The sequence below is a fragment of the Patiria miniata genome, unplaced genomic scaffold (assembly GCF_015706575.1).
Source record: "Patiria miniata isolate m_02_andy unplaced genomic scaffold, ASM1570657v1 HiC_scaffold_10, whole genome shotgun sequence".
Classification (NCBI taxonomy): domain Eukaryota; kingdom Metazoa; phylum Echinodermata; class Asteroidea; order Valvatida; family Asterinidae; genus Patiria; species Patiria miniata.
In genome coordinates this window covers 18,791,222-18,799,189 of record NW_024037048.1, presented here as the reverse complement: position 1 = coordinate 18,799,189, position 7,968 = coordinate 18,791,222, and the positions used below count along the sequence as shown (strand labels likewise).

Sequence of the window (7,968 nt, the reverse complement as noted above, 5' to 3'; positions counted from 1 at the left end):
CGAGTCACTGAGTCGCTCACTGAGTCACTGACTGAGTCACTGACCGAATCTGACTGAATCATGGAGTCGCTGATCGAGTCACTGAGTTGTTGACTGAGTCACTGACTGAATCTGACTGAATCATGGAGTCGCTGATCGAGTCACTGAGTTGTTGACTGAGTCACTGACCAAGTCACTGACTGAGTCACAGAGTCCAGCTTAACTAGGCAAGCCTACTTTGTTTATGCCATGAGAGACTAGCCTCTCTCCAGAACTGTTGTTTTCTCCTGCATAACCATCTTGCCAAAGCTAAATAAAGAAATATTTCAAGGCAAATTTCCCATGCGTCAAGAATAATTAAATCACCCCTAATCAACAGTATCGTTCCATTATTTTATTTCTGGAAAATCCCTTTGCGAAGCAGGGGTTTTTGGAATGTACACATTTAAACAATCTCAAGACTATAGGATAGGGACCACCTCAGGAAACTGGTGCCCTGTTGTCCTTGGCCCACTTCTTCATGACACAGATGATGTATTCCACCTGCGGGTTACCGTGTTGCGCAAGATTTGGAGGATGTCTCGCAGTGTTTCTCTGTAGAGGGAAAAAAATGACAAAAATCTAGTGGCTTGAACTTCACTGGGTTTTGTGCACTTGAAAATGAAAGCTATTAACAAGATGGACTTTGCGTCGAGGCGATGTCAATCAATATTAGGATTTGCCCTTCACCGATGTATAAACACTGTATACTCAGTGTGTTACCTCCCGAGTGCAAGTTGGAAAAATAATCACTTGGGTGGGATTCGAACCCACGACTCGACCATCGAGCTTACGGGGTTGGTTGGCTGGCTAGGCAACCAATTCTGTAAGCTTGATGGTCCAGTGGTTAAGACGTCTGCACTAACAAGCAGGAGGTCATGGGTTCGAGTCCCAACCGAGTAATTTTTTCCAAATTTCACTCGGGAGGTAACGCACTGAGTATACAGTGTTTATACGTCAGTGAAGGGCAAAACCTAATAGTGAAAATGAAAGCTGTTTTTTAGAATATGGGGACAAAGGAAAAATCCATAAAGATCAATGAAGTTGAACTAGAGGGCTAAGAAGTTGAAAAGTATTCATGAAGATTTGTAATAAAAAGCCGTATCCTCTCTGAGTGATCCCCGTTTGATATTTGCCAGGTCTGCATCGTGACTTTGGGCGTGATCCCTGGCTGCATGGCATATGCGGGTTGAGGGCTTCTGACTAGCGCCCCTTTGACAGAGACATTGACAATTAGGCAACCGCCAACATTGGGCTGGATAGCTCAGTTGGTAGGGCACCGGAGTGATATGTCAGTGCACACTGTTTGATAGATGTAGTGTGGTCACCTGACCATAAGTTGATCTGATTGGTCAGTGTGCACTGCTGATTGACAGAGATGACACCCACCTTGGTTCATGGCCAGCTATGATCTGCTGGAATACGCCCACGCACGCCCCTCGCTTGCCTTCCCAGTATTCAGGATTGGGGTCCAATCTTTCCAGGACATCGAAAGCCTTGGTCGCATAGTAGAACTGGCCCATCTACCGACAGAAAAGTTGAGAATCAAGAAGAAGCTGTGACAATTATATTTTGAGGTCAAGCAAAAATTTATCAGAATTTTGAACGAAAAGCCTGAAGTTTTCGATCATATCGCTACCGTGTTGACAAAGTGATGAATTTGTCCCAAATCAACATTTTAAGCAGTTTGGGTTTTTTGGCTATTCTAATATTTTATGATGCCCTCTACATGCTTACCAAAGTTTGTGACACAAAAGTGCATCCTTCATTATTCAAGCTATAATGACACAAAGTCGTAAATGTGCAACAAATCTTTCTTTTTTTCTTTTTTGACGGGGGTTCGTATTCTCGTTGATTTTACACGTGAAAACAATGTTGCAATCAGACGCCACTTTTGTCTTCACACATCATCTCAATAAAGATGAGTCATTGCAAAAATGTTTCACAAACACGAATCTGCAGAAACATTTCCAATTTTGTTCAGAAATACTTGGAAAGTTTTCTTGACTCGCCATAGACTTTGTACACAACGGCTGAAGTGGCGTCTGGATATGTGCATTCTTTTTTACAAGTGTGTTATATTTAGATTGACATTTCCTCTACGATTTGGGTTTTGACGAAGTGACAAATGTGTTTTGTGAAATCGGCTGCAGGTTTAGATTGAGTGACTAGATACTAATTTGGGGCTAATGCCAAAATCTTGACCAAACATACAAAAATTAGGGGATGATGTTTTACCTTGTAGCCGTCGTTGGCAATGAGCTACAGCAGGCTGAACGATTCGCCAGACGTCTCCATCTTAAGGTACAACTCCCAGGCTAGTCTGGCCTTACGATTCACGATGTCTGAACAACGAAAACACACAAAGAAAGGTTATAAATACATAGGATACTGCTGTAAGAAAACACATTGGGTCCACAAAAGATGGTTCGGTTCAGTGGATGCTCGTTTTAGCAATTTTCGGCCAGCATGCTCAGTGTAACTGTGTACAATATTTGGGAGCCAAGAGGGATGTTCAATGTAGCGAATTTCTGTCGTACAATCTGCTTAAAATACGATAGAACAAATCCAACATGGCAAATGTATGACTAAAATGTGAAGTTTACATGTATATAAACGAAAAAACTTCGAAATCCGTTTACAAATTTCCCAAAACATCATAAACAAAACCAGAATTATTAAGGGAGTTCTGTTCACGCGATATTCCTTGGAGATAACCACACATAAATAATTAACGTTGTTTTCAAACCTACTTAATTACAAAACCTTAGAAGCACCGTAGTACTTTCATTTGGGGAACACGTAGTTACATTTTTACTTTATCAACGACTGCCTGCTATTTACTATGTCAACCATTGTTGATTTATCATGGCAATCACAACGGTCTGCAGATCAGACATAATGGGTAGGCAAAAGCCACTGTCAATGGCTAAACGTTTAAAACGGTTCTTAAAATATTTGCTTAACGTTTACAAAATGAAATGCAAAGTCACATCCTTAATATACGATCAGGGCGATGATTGCATGCTGGTTATGTCATTGTTAGAGACCCTTCAGTCTACCTCACACATGGGCAACATGTGCATCTCCCTAATGCCACTCTGGATTTTACAGCAGTACATGAAATGCATGCACGTGACATGTCGTGACTTTAGTTGGACATTTGGTTGTGCAGTCACAATTGTGAGTGGTCAATACATTATGAGTTGAGGCTTAACAGGTGGATTCATTCCCAAAATTAGCAACTTTGAAGTTGGAAGAGGAAACGTCATTCACAATTGACGGTAATACTCACAGCATCTTGCCAACCAGAGACACGTGTAGTCATTCTTGATCTTCTCACTCTGAATGAGCACAAAAATCTGCAAAACAAGAAAAACGAAACCCACTCCAATTAAATCATGGTAAAACAAAGTGTTCCCACCAAAACAGTGGTCTAAGAGGCACAGAAAGATCCCCATCCGGGTTTTAGACTTGTTTTTTTATGCCTATTTGCCCTGAACAAGGCTAAAAGCCACTCCAGATATACAGGGCTACAAGTCGGAGCAAAGCAGCTAAATCAACCACACCATCTCTGCCCTCATAGGCACCCACTTATAAGCCATCAGTGTGGGGGTTTGGTCAGTATCAAATGAGGGCAATAATGCTCATTGTGATTTTTGGCAAGGTATGCACCCCTCTAGTCAGAAAATATGTGACAGCATTGCAGCGGTGGCAGCTTTTTGGGTGCTATCCCTTTTAAATTTTTTTTTAAATGGCAGCCAAAACATGCTTGTTACAACATACAATTTACCGGTTCAAGCATATTGACGGCAATTTTGAAAACACAAATCAAAAGTGATAACACTGCCACCACTCACACTGCAAAGGTATCACACATTCTCCAACTCTAGATGTGCCTTTCAAAAAATCGCTATGAGCATTGCTCTTTTCGATCGTCTGCCGGTGGCCCAATTGGACCAAAGCTGATAGCCTATTACTCCTGGGTGGGGAGAAGCAATGAGTAACAAAGTGCCTTGCCCAAGGGCACACGCACCATGACCCCAGGCTGGACTCGAACCCACAACCTGCAGCTTTACCCGCAGACCATGAATCCAACGCCCTTAACCACGAGGCTACAGCACTCCACACTCCTCTTGAATCAGGACAGATCATAGGTTGGAGGGAAATAAGCACCAGGCAAGGAATTCCAAAGAGATGCAGCACGTGGGAAAATAAGCTATTGGAATATCTTTTTGTTCTACATCTAGGTATACGGCAACAGTATATGGATGAGAACAGACAGAAAGTCGGGCTTCTCTCTCAAACAGGGCCGACCATCGGTGGAAATCGATACGAAATTCCACTTGTCTTGAAAATGACAGCACACCAGGTGCCGTGATTTCACAGGATGCTTGAGACTATTATTCCCTAACAGTCAGGTATTTCATAATAACTTGGCAGTTTTGGTTTTTGATGTTTGCAAATGAAAGGCACCATGACTAGATCAGGCACCATGACTAGTCACTGCGCCATGACTGGCCAACTATTGAGGGCGCAACAACAAAATTGGGTCCGGGAGTCCAACCTACCTCCTCTGCTTCCTTGTAGTTGCCTGCTGTGGCTTTGGCCTGCGCATAGATGTAGTTGAACCTATCGTCGTTGTAGAAGTAACTCTAGAAACGTAAACATACAAAAATGTCATCTTAGTTTTTCTGATAATTTTCCCACCTGCACTACTTCCCCCCCCCCAAAAAGGACAAATACAGCTAAACCATATGCCACAGATACAAGTATGAGCAAGTTGGGGCGAGACTAGTGGTCGATTCCTGACGTAATTTGATGCCTGAGCACTAATATCAACATGCAAACGCCTCTAGTCAGACGATGGTCAAAATTGGTCCTGAATATTAGAGGGCGATTGGCAATAAATATTGTCAGGTTTTTGGAGAAAAGTTCAAAAACGAATAGTGAAAAAAAGTAAGACTGCTGCAAACTGCTTACTGACTGGGTGGACCTGAAATATATAAATCTAAAAATTAATGTGGCCTGACGTTGCGAACTTAGCAATTTCTTCTTCAGAGGCTATAACAGAAATGACAGAGGCACATACATTAACAAAGGGGTGCACACAAACATGCAGGGATGAAAGAAGAAACACAAAAGGAGGATTAGGTGGGAAAGGTGTGGAAAGATGCAGGGTGGATGAGAGAACAAAGAAACAAAGGGAGATGGCAAACCACAAGGGGTCTGGTATGAACAGGGGAGGGACCAGAAAGGGGGAGGATCAAAGGTCACAGGGAGTGGGAACGGACAAAGAGTGTGGGAGTGAAGGGGGATTATGCGGGGGGGGGGGGGGGGGGGGGGGGAACAGTATGGAGGTGAAAGGGATGAAAGATGGGGGAAGATGGGTAAACACAAACAATGAGGACCAGGTGGATTATCTGTAACAGAAGACAATGGAGGAAGAAAAAGATTAATCATTTCCAAGTTGGATGTTGAGACCATGTGGTTGAGTAGTTCGAAGACGATTCATCCACACTTTCTCTCTGCTGAGGCGAACTGAGTCTTGCGATGGCCAAGAGATTCAATGCCCTGCAAAATCATATCAGAAATGGAGTGGTTAGGCAGGTTGAAGTGATGACCAACAGGGTGTGTCTAGTTTCTTGGTGTTGACCGGTGGGCATAGAAACGCTTCTTGAGCGTATTCTTAGTCTCACCTACAGACCCTGCAAGAAATGAGATATATGACATTAGGGGTGTTACAAGTGATGTTACCAATGGTTCTGTGTGTAGTGACAGAAGAGTGGCCAGAAAAGGAGTCACACTCCTGGATATGAATCTGGCAGACAACACATCTGGAACTGCACTTAAAAGTACCATGCTGGGTGGGAGGGATGCATCTAACGAAGGGACTTCAGCTCGAACAATCAAGTCCCGTAGATTTCGAGGACGCCTGTAAGCCAATGTGGGGCCGTTGGGGATGGCGCGGGCTAGGCGATCTGAAGTATGGAGGATATGATGATTGTCATTAGTGATTTTTGCGAAGGGAGAGGGAGATTGGGGTGAAACGTGGTGACCAAGGAATCATGGGTTTGGCCATGGCATCAGGGGCCTTTCCCGTGAGAGCTAGATTTTGGGGATAGCTTTAGCTCTGGCAATGCACGATGAACTTGGCGAGAGCTGTGACCCCGGCCACCAAGTTGTTCCCTCAGTATCTGTGTATGGCGTGAGAAATCGGAATCATTAGAACAAATTCTTCTGAGTCTGAGTGCCTGGCTAAACGCTATGCCAGTTTTGCAGTGCCTGGGGTGACAGCTGGAGGAGTGGAGGTACTGGTGGTGTCTAGTATCTGTGGTTTGGAATACAGGTCAGTGGTTAGTGAGTTGCCTTGTTTGCGGACGGTGACATCCAGAAAGTGGGTTTGGTGAGCCGAGAACTCCGATGTGAATTTGATGGTTCTGTGGAAGGAATTGATGTGGTTAGTGAAGGTCAAGAGACTGTCCTCATTGCTTGAGACCCCTTGTGGTTTGCCATCTCCCTTTGTTTCTTTGTTCTCTCATCCACCCTCCCCTGCATCTTTCCACACTCTTTCCCACCTAATCCTCCTTTTGTGTTTTTCTTCTTTCACCCTGCATGTTTGTGTGCACCCCCTTGTTAATGTATGTGCCTCTGTCATTTCTGTTTTAGCCTCTGAAGAAGAACTTGCTAAGTTCGCAACGTCAGGCCACATTAATTTTAGATTTAAAAACGAATAGTGTCCTAACATTAAATGCATTAGATAAAATGACCTGAGAGCAAATATGCAGTCCTATGCCCCCTGTCTGTCTGGCCTCAACTCCATTTTCAAAGCTGTTAATGAAATAAAATGAATCAATAAACATTACTGCAACTTTCCTAAAAAAATACAGCGGTGCTGTGAAAACCCCTCGGCCTGAGTTTGTTGATATAAGGGTGCAAAATTACAAGTACATGTAGTACAATAGTTAATACTGGTCAATGGAATGACCTAGACCTTGACCAATGACATTGACCTTTGAACCTTTGACCCCCAAATCAATCCAAACTTGATTTTCCTGAAGGGCAACCCCTGAAGTTACAAACCCGAATCATATTTCTAACTCAAATTATCATCGAGAAACAATCTACCTTCAACTCACCACTGATATACTCACCCACAAATAAGAAAATAATGTTCTACTAACATACTTCTAGTTGGGTTAAAGTAGAGATATATTCATTTATTAATTAAGAATTTGCTAACTTTAAATAACCTTTTTAGTGTTAACCTGGAATTTTCCAAGATTTACGCAAGTGCGCTGTGTTAGGGAACACTAAGCTGATTTTTGGCCCAATTCCGGACGCCACCGTTTATAAATTTTGCTCAAAATTGTATGACAGTGAAATTGTTTACAGTACTAGTAGTTAAAATGGCAAACACTATTGAAAAAGTAGGCCCTACCAGTAACAACTGAATGAATTTGAAGTATATCAACAAAGAAGTTTGGCAACCGTGAGCATGAGGAAAGTCAGGAGAAACGTCGCAGTGCGCCACGTTAGGGAACACCACTATATGTGTGCATTGATACTGGGTTCTTAATTGGGGTAGGTGCGGTGAACTAAAAAACAATAGGCCCTGGCCCTGCTGACTATATGACTATACAATCATGGAGCTATAAAAAGAGGTCTTACCCAACAATGTATGCAAATTCAAAAAATACTCGGGAAAGACTCCCATACTCAGACGTCACTGACCAACAAAGACTAGGAAATGTCCTTTGACATGTTTTCTCAGTAGGCATGCCATGGTAGCAAGCACTTTCCCCTGCTAAATCCAACATTTTTTGGACATATTATCCCTTTTTATGGTGATATAGGTCACTGTAGGGAAAAATTAGTGATGTCCAGATAAATGGGAATCTTTCCAGTACGCCGGAAAAGAAGTTGAATTTTGAGAAATAAATAGTCCAG

At 42.8% G+C, this 7,968-nt stretch overlaps 1 long non-coding RNA gene across 1 annotated transcript; it reads right to left on the bottom strand.

Annotated features, from left to right (window-relative positions):
• Positions 1-326: 326 nt before the first annotated feature.
• Positions 327-2,316, bottom strand: LOC119739418. The gene is made up of 3 exons (XR_005272570.1): positions 2,257-2,316; positions 1,408-1,541; positions 327-573 (listed from the first exon to the last, which is right to left on the bottom strand). It is a non-coding gene; the product is annotated as an uncharacterized LOC119739418 (long non-coding RNA).
• Positions 2,317-7,968: the final 5,652 nt, after the last annotated feature.